Source organism: Vigna umbellata, chromosome 4 (genome assembly GCF_029865625.1).
Source record: "Vigna umbellata cultivar VRB3 chromosome 4, Vumbellata_1.0, whole genome shotgun sequence".
Classification (NCBI taxonomy): Eukaryota; Viridiplantae; Streptophyta; class Magnoliopsida; order Fabales; family Fabaceae; genus Vigna; species Vigna umbellata.
Window position 1 is genome coordinate 24,691,829 of NC_142168.1, and position 12,329 is coordinate 24,704,157.

The following is a 12,329-nucleotide window of genomic DNA, read 5'->3' on the forward strand; positions in this document are numbered from 1 at the left end:
CTAGCATAACTGATGTTCATAGTAGTGTCATAATTGGATTTAATGTTCCCCAAAAAAAAGGCATACAGAACATTTATTAATGATTTACCATGTGTTCTGAATTTTTCTTGACTGATTCACTTATCTCTTAAGCTTTACTTACCATTTGGTTAATAATTAATATGAGAATATGAATCTTGAGTACAAACATATAAAATACCAATTTCCTATGTGGTGCTCCCACATTTTATGGAGAAGGGTATAATTATCATAAAAAAAAGGATTTTTTTTATTGGGCCTGTGCATTTGAGAAGTTATTGAGAAAAAAGGTTAAATAAATTATTGTTTTTCTCATCAACCTTTAACTTAGACATAAATTCTAACTATCTTAACACCTTTTTTTTCTGGTTTTCTAGAAGACAATGAAAATATTTAACATTGATTATTATATAGCTATAGAGTGAGTGTTGGTGAATATATAATAGGCTATAAGTTTATGTTATTTTTTATTCGAGTCAAAAACACTTTAAACTTGTATTTGATTTTCTTATGCTATTTGTCGCAATCGAGATTGCGACGGGACGACGAGCCGAAAACAAACGGGTTTAAGAAAAGATTTTGGGAGTCGCCACCATAATTTATTATGAAAAAACTACGAAAAACCGTAAAAGAAAAGTGTGGTCTACAAAACTAGATTTTAGGTTCGGGAATCAATTACGCATAAGGAAGGTATTAGCACCTTACCGCGCCTGCCCAAAAGCAGTACCTTTAATTAAATTTATAAAATTGACGTGGTTTCTCAAAATGTTTAATTTTCCCTAAAAAAATAATATAAAGAAACTATTAAGAAACAAAAAATATTTTTTGTTTTATGAACCCGACAAGGATTGATCTGCTCGTACGTATATCAATTTATGATGGACAACGAGAGATCACATAGTTCTTTATCTAGAAAAAGGTTTGTGAGTTTGTTTGAAAATTATTATGGATTATTTTGGATTTTTGAAAAGTGAACTCGATTAGAATTGACATCGTTTTTTTTATTTGGAAGAAATTCTTTTATTTTAAAAATGGTGGGGAAAAAAATGAATGAAACCGGCCATAGGCCGACGAGTACTTATAGAAATTATCTTATGACTTATTATTATTTTTTATAGGAAAATACGTGATAAGAAATACTTATTTTTATTTATTTTGAAGTTGTTTATTTATAATTTATTTTTAAATAAAATAAATAAATATCACGTGATGCAGGAGATATAACCAATACCAAAAGAAACGAGAGAAGATATTCTTTTTATGAAAAACATTATTGGTGTGTAGTAAAAATAATAATACCTTTAGAAAGACCTTCAACGAAAAGAGAAAAAGAAAGGTGCATAGATGACATGCCTTTTCAGCTTTCAATACTCCCCTAGTTCTTCCTTGATAGTTTCGGTTGGCAGAGTCCCTTTAGCATGAGAACTTACTTTTCTCTATACTTTCCCGTACTCTTTCTATCTTTATTATTTCAGTCTCTCTCATCTTTCTTTTTCTTTCTATGACAGGGTGCGTATTTATATACACACATTGTAATATTATGGTAATCTTGCCTTAATTGTGAATTAATTGACAATAAACAAAATAGGGAAAGAAATGCTCTTGGTTGCTAGAAAACAAATTAAATTCAAGACATTGATTATCATTATTGTTAGAAAATTTTGTCCATTCTTTTAAAATCATACTTTTCTCTTTAAAAAGAAACTGATGGAGCAAATTATATCAATATATTATTTTAATTATTGCTTATAATTATTAGCATAATATTGATTCGAATTATTACCATATATTTCAAAAATATTGTGTCATGTATTATTTTATCCTTTTTACCCACCATTAATTATTATTCTTTTATTCTTTATTTTTATTTATTTACTTACCCGAACGAAATTGGGTGTTGACACTATTGTAATAGAGTGTTGTGAGATTTTGATGAAATTCTTGCTTTCGAGTTTGGGTGTAATTGGGGTCAAAGGACATGGGAGAGTAGTGTTTGTGTTATACAAATTTTCACATAGTGTTATTCTCTGGTTGGATTTTCACATAGTGTTATACAAATTTTCACATAGTGTTAGACAATGACGGTGGTTTTTCTTTAGATTTGGATTTTCCACACGTATATTCTTGTATATCCTTATGTTAATCTTATTTCTCTATTAGTAGAGTGATTCTCGAGGGTAAAGATAATAATTTTCTTCATTGATGATGTATTTTTTCCAACAAGTGGTATAAGAGCTATTATTTAGCATAATGTTTCTTAATATGCTTGGTGATTGCAACTTGGTTTGATCTTCCACATTAGAAAAGATGAATTCCTTTGTTGGAGAATTATCCTTATTTGTTGAAGTTTCAATGAGAGATTTGATAGAAGGATCATTGTCGGCATTGTGTTAGCACAATGAATTTGTAGTCGGGTTCACGGAGGTGCAAGGATTGTAAGTTGTGCAGGATATGTAGTGGAGTTGGTGTTTTTTGACGAGTGTGCTCCTAGATATGCAAATGAGGTAGTTGTTGGTGCTCGTGTGGCTGAGTGAGTGATGCATGATAGAGATATGATATGTCTGACTCATGGTTTGCGGCATATGCATAGAGGAATTGCTCTATGGCTTACACACGTACTCTGGATTTTTCGTGTGGTGTAGCTTGTGGATCTAGGCTTACGTGGTGTGCTCTTGGAGGTTTGATGGTTGTTGCATCCATGGACCTGCATACGGTAGAGCTTGGGTTTTTTTTCGGTGATCTACGTGTAGTGGATTTGTGTTGTAAATGGCGTTCTTGGCAAGGCAGGTGAAGGTTGTTAGGTGAAGTGGCTTCCCCCAATGACGCGCGTCTAATGATAGTGGAAGCTCGATTTGTTGTAGGAGGTGAAGTATCTACTGTGAAATTTTAGATCTATGTCGATAGTGATGCATGTTCATGCGGTGGAGAGCGCGAAGTCTACAAGTGTTGAACGAAGGTGGTAGAGCCGATGTACGACCTGCTGCTCCAATTTATGTCATAGGCTACGACATAATGGCAGCAAGGTTCTGCTGCTCTAATGACACTTGATATGTGTGGTAGAGGTCTGATGTGATGATGACGTTTTGTGTGGTTGATGTGATGGAGTGTTGCATTGTCAACAAGTGTTGCATCGTCATGCCTTAGCGGTGCGGTGGTGGCTAGCTCTCTAGTGAAGGCTGTTGGTGTAGGGTCTAGTGTTGTTCTGGCTGTGACTGTGCGATGAAGACATTGGTTATGTTGTTGATTTGCTTGAGGAAGAAGGAGATGATGTGGTAGCTCCTGGTTGGTCAAATCTTATATTAGAGGATTGTGACATATGGCAATCCTGGTTAGGTGTATGGGGATTACACATGGGCATTAATTAGCAATGATACACTGTGTATGGTCACTGGCATTGGCTAATATTCATGCAAGGTGTGTGGTGATTTTACACAAACATTGATTGGTATTGATGCATAGTGTATGAAAATTTTTGGGATGGTTTGATTCCAGTTGAATATACTTTCTATGGTGGAATATGATTGTTGGTATATGCAATGAAGATGTGTTTATTTTATTCAGGATGAATCTTGTCGTGCTGATGAAAATAATGTCTTGGAAAGTCCTATATCGCTTAGGATAAGTCAGAGAGTAGGTGTTGGTGACTATATAATGGACTCTAAGTCCATGGTATTTCTTACTAAAGTCAAAAACACTTTAAGCTTGTATATGATTTTTCTTATACTCTTGTAGTAAAGTGTTGTGAGGTTTAGGTTACATTCTTGCTTTTGAGATTGTATTTGTACTTGGGGTCAATGGGCATGAGAGAGTGAGTAGTCTATGTGTTGTAGAAATTTTCACATAGTTTTATTATCTGGTTGTCATTAAACAATAATCGTGGTTTTTCTCTGAATTTGGAGTTTTCACGTATATTCTTGTGTATCCTTGAGTTAATCTTATTTCTCTGTTAGTAGGGTAATTCTTAGAGGTAAAGACGATAATTTTCTTTATGAATGATGTGTTTTTTCCAACAATTATTTATAACGGAACATGTTTATTGTATGTCAATCACTTTGATACCATCATATTGTTGGCTGCAAAATCAACGACAAATGGACCGGTTGTAGTGTAGCAAGTGATAAATGTTGTTCTCTCTCAAGGGACTTGTGCAACACTCAACACCTCTAGCATTTTAACTCAATTAGATTACAAAGTTCACAAAAATACAAGAAACTATTTTTTGGTATTCTCATCAAACAGTTGGTGTGCAAGAAAATGTAGCATAAGGTATTTACAATTTGTTAATGCTAGAGTTCATCCACTACACTCTCGTGCATTCATAAACATTTCAATTCTAAATTTAAGTCAAGTTCAACTAATAAGCATACTCAAATTTTATCCCTAATGACTTTGAGCCTATGATAACTTATTAAGTTTCAATCCCTTGAATTCTCAACAAGCAACCATGCATTAAGTTTAAAAGTCTAAATTACTAATAAACCAAGTTTTATTTCTAGATACAAGCATCCATTAGGCATTTAATTTCAATTCTAGGTTCAAGTTCCCCAATAGATCAAGACCACAAATCAAGCATGAAATCAATCTACATCAAGCATTAAGCATAGAAATTGAATACTAACATGAATTGGAAAGACATATATCGTTAATAGCACAAAATTACCAAGAATTCTACGATTTACAACTAATCTCAAAAAATATAAATAGCTTTCCATGGTGGAGAACCTAGAATTTACAAATTAAAGAGATAGAAAATCAATTTAAACCATAAAGAAGATGAAGTCTCTTTCCCAAAGCACCTAGCAGCTACTCCAAGCCTCAATTGCGTCTCTCCTTCGCATTTCCATCTTCAATCTACAACCCATCTTCCTTTTCAATCTCAAAATGGGAAAACCACTATTGATGAAGGAGGAAACCCAAGGAGGATAGGGAAAGCTTCCCATCACTTCAAACAACTTCTAAGAGTCTCTCTCAAGCACCCTAAGTGATTCTATTTGTGTAAGAATGAGGAATCATGAAAACTCTAACGAAAACATAATCAAATACCCACTTTTGTGTATCAAGATGATAGACTTGCCCATTGGCTTTATTCCCGCCCAGCGAGGCTTACAAATGATGCTCTCCCTAACTTGTAACTTGTTGGGTGAGCCAATTTTTTGTCCAACGACTCACCCAACGAGTCAATTTGGCGTCTAATGGTGATTTTCTGGTCGTTCCGGGCTATGGCAATATAACCCACAAGTGAGTCTTTTCTTCATGTTTGTAACTGTGAGTGCAATTCTAGAGATCCTGAAGTGAGTATTTATCCAATCATGCTTCCTTTAGTTCCAACTTATTTTCCTCCACTAGAATTATTATATATTTTTTTTATCTCAAACACTCAAAAAGAAATTACAGATAAAGCAAGCTTATATTAACCAAAACACACTAAATTTGATAATAAAACAAGATAAAAATATTGAAAAAGTTAATTTATTCATGAAAATATACAACAAAAATACATAAAATCAATTGATATCATATATGAAAGTTTTATTAGAATATATCATCATGGTCATAAAAATTGAAAGTTGATTTAAATGCTTAACATTAATGTTATAAGTAAAATCTAATTTAATTTAACCTAAACAAACAAATGTACACATAGTCGTTCACTTCTTAAAATTTTGTAAGAATATACATTAGTTTTGTTAACTATTAAAGTAGAAATCTTATATTATATAAAAAATATAATTTAATTATAATATATAAGTGACATTTAAATTTTACTTTATATACAAAATTAAATTAGACTTAAATTTTATTTTTTTAGTTGGTATAAAAGTTTTTTAAAGATTGATCTTAATAAAAAAATTTTACTAACGAGTTTTTCTTTCCTATATATTTTATAATATAAAGAACAGTTATTTACGTAGTCTAAAAATAAAATTAAACTAAAAATATATAAATTAAATGTGTACATCACTTTATAAACAAATTTGATAAAATTGAATTAAACTTAAATTTGCCTTTATTTAAATTTCATTTTTTGAAGGAAAAAACGTAATTTTATTTTAAAACTGTTAATTAAACATTTTTATTTGAAAAATATATAAATTAGATACAACTTAAAGGACTGTGCTGAATATTTCGTATCATTGGAAGGATGATTAAGTTATAATATCTAAACTAAATGGAAACTTTACAAACATATTTGATAACGTTGAATTACATTTATATTTCACTTTTTGAAAAACAAATATAATAAAACTATAAATTAAGCCTTTGTTGTTTACAAAATGTATGTGAAAAGCCCAAAGTTAAGAAGAAAAAAAAGTGTAAGACATGAACCAAATCTTTGGTGGGATTTCCTCATCGATCTATGATCTGACTAAACCAAGGGATCCTTAGTAAAAGGATTTGTGAACTATGTTTATATAAAATTATAGTATTTAGATTGTGGGTTGAATCTCGAAAGATTCAAAAACTTCTTGTCGGCTATCATGTGAGGATTGGTGGGGAAGATATAATTAGCTTAAATGCTAAACCTTCTCATTAATGGACCCAACCCAAGTCTTTCTTTTTCTATTTTCTATTTTAAATCAATAATCATATTTTCTCATAATTAAGTAATCCATTATAATAAGAGTGTGAATATTTATATATGTGTATAGTATTAACAAGTATAGCCACCAATAGAGTTAAAGGTTCACTTTAAGATTTAAGTGTGCATTGGGTCCTACAATAAAGGAGTAAGTTTATACTTTAGTTATATTAAAATCTCAAAGTTTGTGACATATGACAACTATTTGTGTACTATTTATTTCATTTCTTCTTCTTTTTATTATTATTAATAATTGGACACTTAATCTTAGACTTATAGTTTTTTCTCTATGTTGTACAAGGGCACGTCCTTTCTAATATTTTATTATATAAAAAAGTTAGTTATCTTCTCTTTTGTTAAACTTACATAAAAGACTAATATGCCTTCTCTTATTCGTGCATATAAATTTGTAGACTTTATATTAATTATATTGTAAATCTTTCTACAATTTATAAGAAAATGTTAAACTTGAATATGTATAATATGTCAGTGCTGGTTTTTTTTTTGGGAGAGTGGTGTAATTCTATTCTAAATTTGTTAAAATAATGCAAAATTTAAGAAAATTGTCACTCTGAATAAATCGTGTTAACTTGATATGATTTCATGAGAAAATAATTAAAAAATGGTTTTATTTTAATTATATATGTAGAAGTTGTGTCATATAGACACAATTTTGACATTGTAGAAATTATTTCAAGTTTCATCTTTTTTATTTTTGTTCAACTAAATTCAATGAAAAATAAGTATTTGTTGTAATTGTTTGATTAAATTCATTTAACTGATTTAATGAGAAAATAAATAAATATTAAGTGCAACGAATAATATAAAAAATGTTAATTATTAATTATTTTTTCTATACCTATCTCAATAATCAAATGTACTAATTTTTTCCTCACTCGTATGCCTTTTTCATTTTAATTATTAAATTAGTTAAATCTTTATATAGCTAGAGATTAAATCATCCAAAAAATTAAAATATTACAAGTTTAAGACAATATTTCAATATTCATATCTTGAATTATTTTCTAAATGGAAGAAATTGATATCTACATTCTTTACAAATACATGCACAGTGACAGTTAGATACCGGTATTTCCGAAAGTAAAGATCGTAAATTTTTAAGACCGACACTATATATATATATATATATATATATATATTAAGATTGATGAATGAATTAAATGAATTAGATTATCTATGTAAAATTTGATAGAACTATTCGATTATTAAACTTATAATTTTGTTTGAAATTATGTCATAAATAGAAAAGTTAAAGTAAGAATTAATGAGTGTTAATATATAAGCTTGTATCAATCATAAATTTTCGTTTTAAATATCATAATTTTAAACATGATATTAAAAAGTCAATTTTAAATCTAATTCAGTCTCATAAAATTAATTTATAAAATAAAATCTGCATATTATAAAGTTTTCTTATATTTAATTAATATGAAATTTTTAATACACAGCCCTACTAGATCATTGTGTAAAATATTTATCATAATTTAGACAGAATATTAATAGCTTAATTTTCCTAAATAAAAGACTATAATTGTGTTCTTGTCGTTTATTCTGGAAATCGAAGATTATTCGTTGAAGTATAAGCTGAATAGACCTTTAGAATTTAATCAGTTGGATGTCATGATTGATGCCTCCACAACGGCTCATAAGAATCCACCACACAAATAAAAGGTTGTTCAATCAATGCCTTTAATATAAGTTTTCTCGAAGCTTTTCAAAAGAATGAATATTCTACGCCTGTTTTTAGCTTATATATACTTATACCAGAAATTGAATATATTGGTAAATAGTGAATATAAATGAGAAATCAGATATTTGTGTAAGAGGAATTAATTACATCACTCATTAATGAAAAAAAAATTAAACAATATATATTCAAATAAAAAATATCTTTTTAATATTTAGTATATTAAAAAATTTAATAAAGATACAATAATTAAAAATACATGTTTACATAATTCAAAATCATAGAACTCATTTATAAAAACTAAACCTCACTTATATGATTAATATGATATAGTTTGGCATTATTTCTACTTCACTCAAAAAATGTAACTATATGGCTAATTTTTTATTTATTTTTAGGAATACATATGATTCTAGTTTCCTATAATTAGATTAAAAATATTATATTTATTTATTTTTTAAATTTGAAAAAAAAATTATATAAAAGTGTGAAATAAAAATGAATTTCAATTTTGTTAGAATTTAAAAACTAAAATTACATTTAATTCTTTTTAAAAGAATAAGAGTATATATTGTGTACGTCTTTAAAAGAATAGAAGTAGAAAATATGAAAAAAACTTATATGTGTATAAGGAAAGAAAAGAAAAATGATTATGTTGAGGTAATTAATTAATGAATATAAAAAAAGATGAAAGTAAGTTTAATTTGAAGATAATATGATAAAGTAGGTGGTACGTGTTAGATGATTGGTATTTAAGCAAAGGATGAAGAGACAAGATAAAGCAGGCAGTAGAAGAATGTTTGACGTTCACATAAATACCACTGAAAGCGTAATTTCAGAAACACACACATTCATCTCACACCAAGTGAATGTGAATCCAAACAAACTTCACATTCACCTTTCTCTTCTCACTCTATAAATCACAAACCAACCCACAACCACTTTTTGGACCACCCCACACACACATACACCACAACCACCTCTCTCTCACCCTCCAAATTTCTCACCAAAAACATCATACCTTATTGTGGGTGGACAGTTCCAAAGGGATCGCATTGATCTGATTCTTTTGGTTCGATTCTGCAGAATTTTCCTTCTTATTGGATCATGCCATCCCTTCGGAACTTTCCATCCACTCTAACTCTGTCTTTTCTTCATCCATTTCATCCGGTAAACATCGATGCCTTAGCTTTTTTCTTAGTCCTTGTTTTGCAGATGATGATATTCATGATGTTCTTAATAAGTTCTTTCTTAAATCATTGACTGATTTTTCATCACAGCTAACTAACAGCTTTCTGCAGTTTCTACTGTCAGATCTTGATTTTGCAGAGCTGGCTATCCATATTATGTTCCACCTTCTTCTTTTTTATGTTCTGTGCATGGCATGAGTAATAAAATATATCATTTCGGAGCAATATTTACTCTCTTTTTCAATAAAAAATTAACTTTTCATTCCTGGGAAGAAGCAGCAGCAACGAATATTCATATCTAGGATTTAAGAAGGTTTTACAGGTAGAATCATACCTATTCTATTTAAAATTTTAAATCTAAAAGTACAAGTGAAGTTTATTGAATCGTGAGTGAAGTTTATATATTTCTATAATTTTTATAAGTTTTAGTCGAGAAATGTGTATTCGGAGCATATATTAAAGAGAATATGTCACATCCTTGGAAGAAAATAAAAAGAATCTCATTAAATACTATATATTATCTTTCAATTTTTTGGCACCTAGAACAATTCCATATACAAAGGCAAATACACACAAGAATTACTAGCAGTAGCAAACATAATTAAATAAATGGTGCTAAAAAACCATATTTCCCGTACTTCTATACTTACCAAAAAAAAAGTAATATCATTATATATATGTTGCACTCATTTATTTCCATAATTAAAATAAATAAAGCCCCATTTTAGGACTATTTTTTTTTCCACTTAAAATCATTACATTCACAAGAAAAAACAAAACAAATATTTGTTTGGTAAATGTTGTGTTACTAATATCTTAGCAAACATAATTCGTTTAGGAATTTAATTTGCATATATATACCATGAGTTTCAATACAAAATTGTGTATATTATTGATCAGTAAAAAGTTTTTCATTAGTAACAGTTTTATGATAATTATTTTAAATTAATAAAGTTTTATCATATGATTATTTACAATTGTATAACAACAGTGTAAAAAAAAGACTTTAAATAGGCATGTGTTGTTTGTTCTTAAACAATATTGGTAAAACTCATATTCAGTAGTGTCTTATTTAAGCTAAATCAATATTATTGAAAAGAGACGTAAAGTATTTTGTGTAGAGTGAATTATTAAGGAAAATAAAGCGATGATGGCCGTGTTGGGGACCCTTGTTTGGACTTTCTTCATAAATTTCTTTCCTTTTCTCTTTAACTTTGGAACTTTAACGTTCACATGAAGGAACATGTCTTATATATTCATTTTGTACTGAACAATAAATTTTACATGAGATAATAACCATGAAACTTTATAGTTGTGAAATTTAACAATTTCTAAGAAAAAATAATGAGTTTAATTTTTTTTTATTATGAGAGAGTTACTTAATTTGATAATTTGATTACTGAGTTGTTTTTCATCAATATATTATTTACTTAAGTTTTTTATAATAAGTAATTTTTTCTTATTTATATATATAATTTAAATTTATTATGATTTTTGTGGAGTTGTTCATGTTTTTTATTTTATTTTTTAATAAATTTTTCATATAATGACAATTAGGTCTATTATAAACTTTTTTAAAGAAATTTAGCAAAAGGGATTCTACAATTTTTGTTATCATTATTTACTAAAATACATCTTAATTATTCATAATAATCAAATTTACAATATGAAATAACATTAAAACTAGTTAATATTTAATATCTGAAAAGTTATCAATAGTTATAATTTAATCTTTAAAAAAATTGAATTTTGAAGTACTGGGCTTTCCAAACTAATTTTCCGATGACAAATTAAGTTTTCAACACAAATTATGAATAAAATTAGTTTGGAAAATAATATCAACACATATTAATTTAAAAAGAAATTGTAATGGATTTATTGTGAAAAGAAAATTCACAAAACATCTTACTACTGCTCCACACATTGCATAAGATTCCTAATTAATTCATTGGCAATTATATTTTTAGGTTAAAGTTATCACGTTCTCGTGGTTTGCCTCAGTTGTTTGCCGCAGGTTTCAGTCTCCTTAGGAATTGTCAATTGTCCAATCATTTTACTATTTTAAATAACGGGGCAATATTATCTTATTTTTAAAAGGAATTTGTTATTTATACTCATATTTATTTATTGTAGTTTTTCATTCACTTAAAAAAAAAATAATTCCAAAATCTATAGACTACCAGCCAGGAACAAATCCAAGTGATATGGTGTCTCCACAAACATTTTAACTTGCACCAATATTATGTATATGTGTAATTATAATTATATATTGTCCTTATAATTGTAATGTAACAAGAAAAGTCAAAGCACAATATTATATATATATATATATATATATATATATATATATATATATATATATATTTTTTTTTTTTTTCTTTTATTCATTTCATGTGTATGGATTGATGTACTCCAAGTATATATTTACATTTATAGATTATTTTTATTGATAAAAAAAACTCTACTTTTCAATCTCACTAATATAAATTCATATTCTGTTAGTTCATTTATTGTTCACAATGCACAGATATTTCTTATCCGTATCAATTAATAGGGATAAAAAAACAAGTAGTAAACAAATTTTAAAAAATCAATAAAAATAGATAAATTATATATTTTATCCAAAATATCTTATAACGAGCGTGATCATATAATTCATGTTTATTTAATTTTTTATTATAAATTAAAGTTGTTTGGATTATAAGTTCCTTAAATGAAGATCAATAATTATATATATAAAATATTGTTAATTTTATAATATATTACTGTTTCAAATATTATATATATATATATATATATATATATATATATATATATATATATGAGGTATTGT

The 12,329-nt window shown here is 27.9% G+C and overlaps 1 long non-coding RNA gene across 1 annotated transcript; it reads left to right on the forward strand.

Annotated features, from left to right (window-relative positions):
* The first annotated feature begins 9,134 nt into the window (after positions 1–9,134).
* LOC148199658 (uncharacterized) lies at positions 9,135–10,009 on the forward strand. Its single transcript, XR_015786390.1, has 2 exons — positions 9,135–9,476; positions 9,608–10,009. It is a non-coding gene; the product is annotated as an uncharacterized LOC148199658 (long non-coding RNA).
* The last annotated feature ends 2,320 nt before the right edge of the window (positions 10,010–12,329 follow it).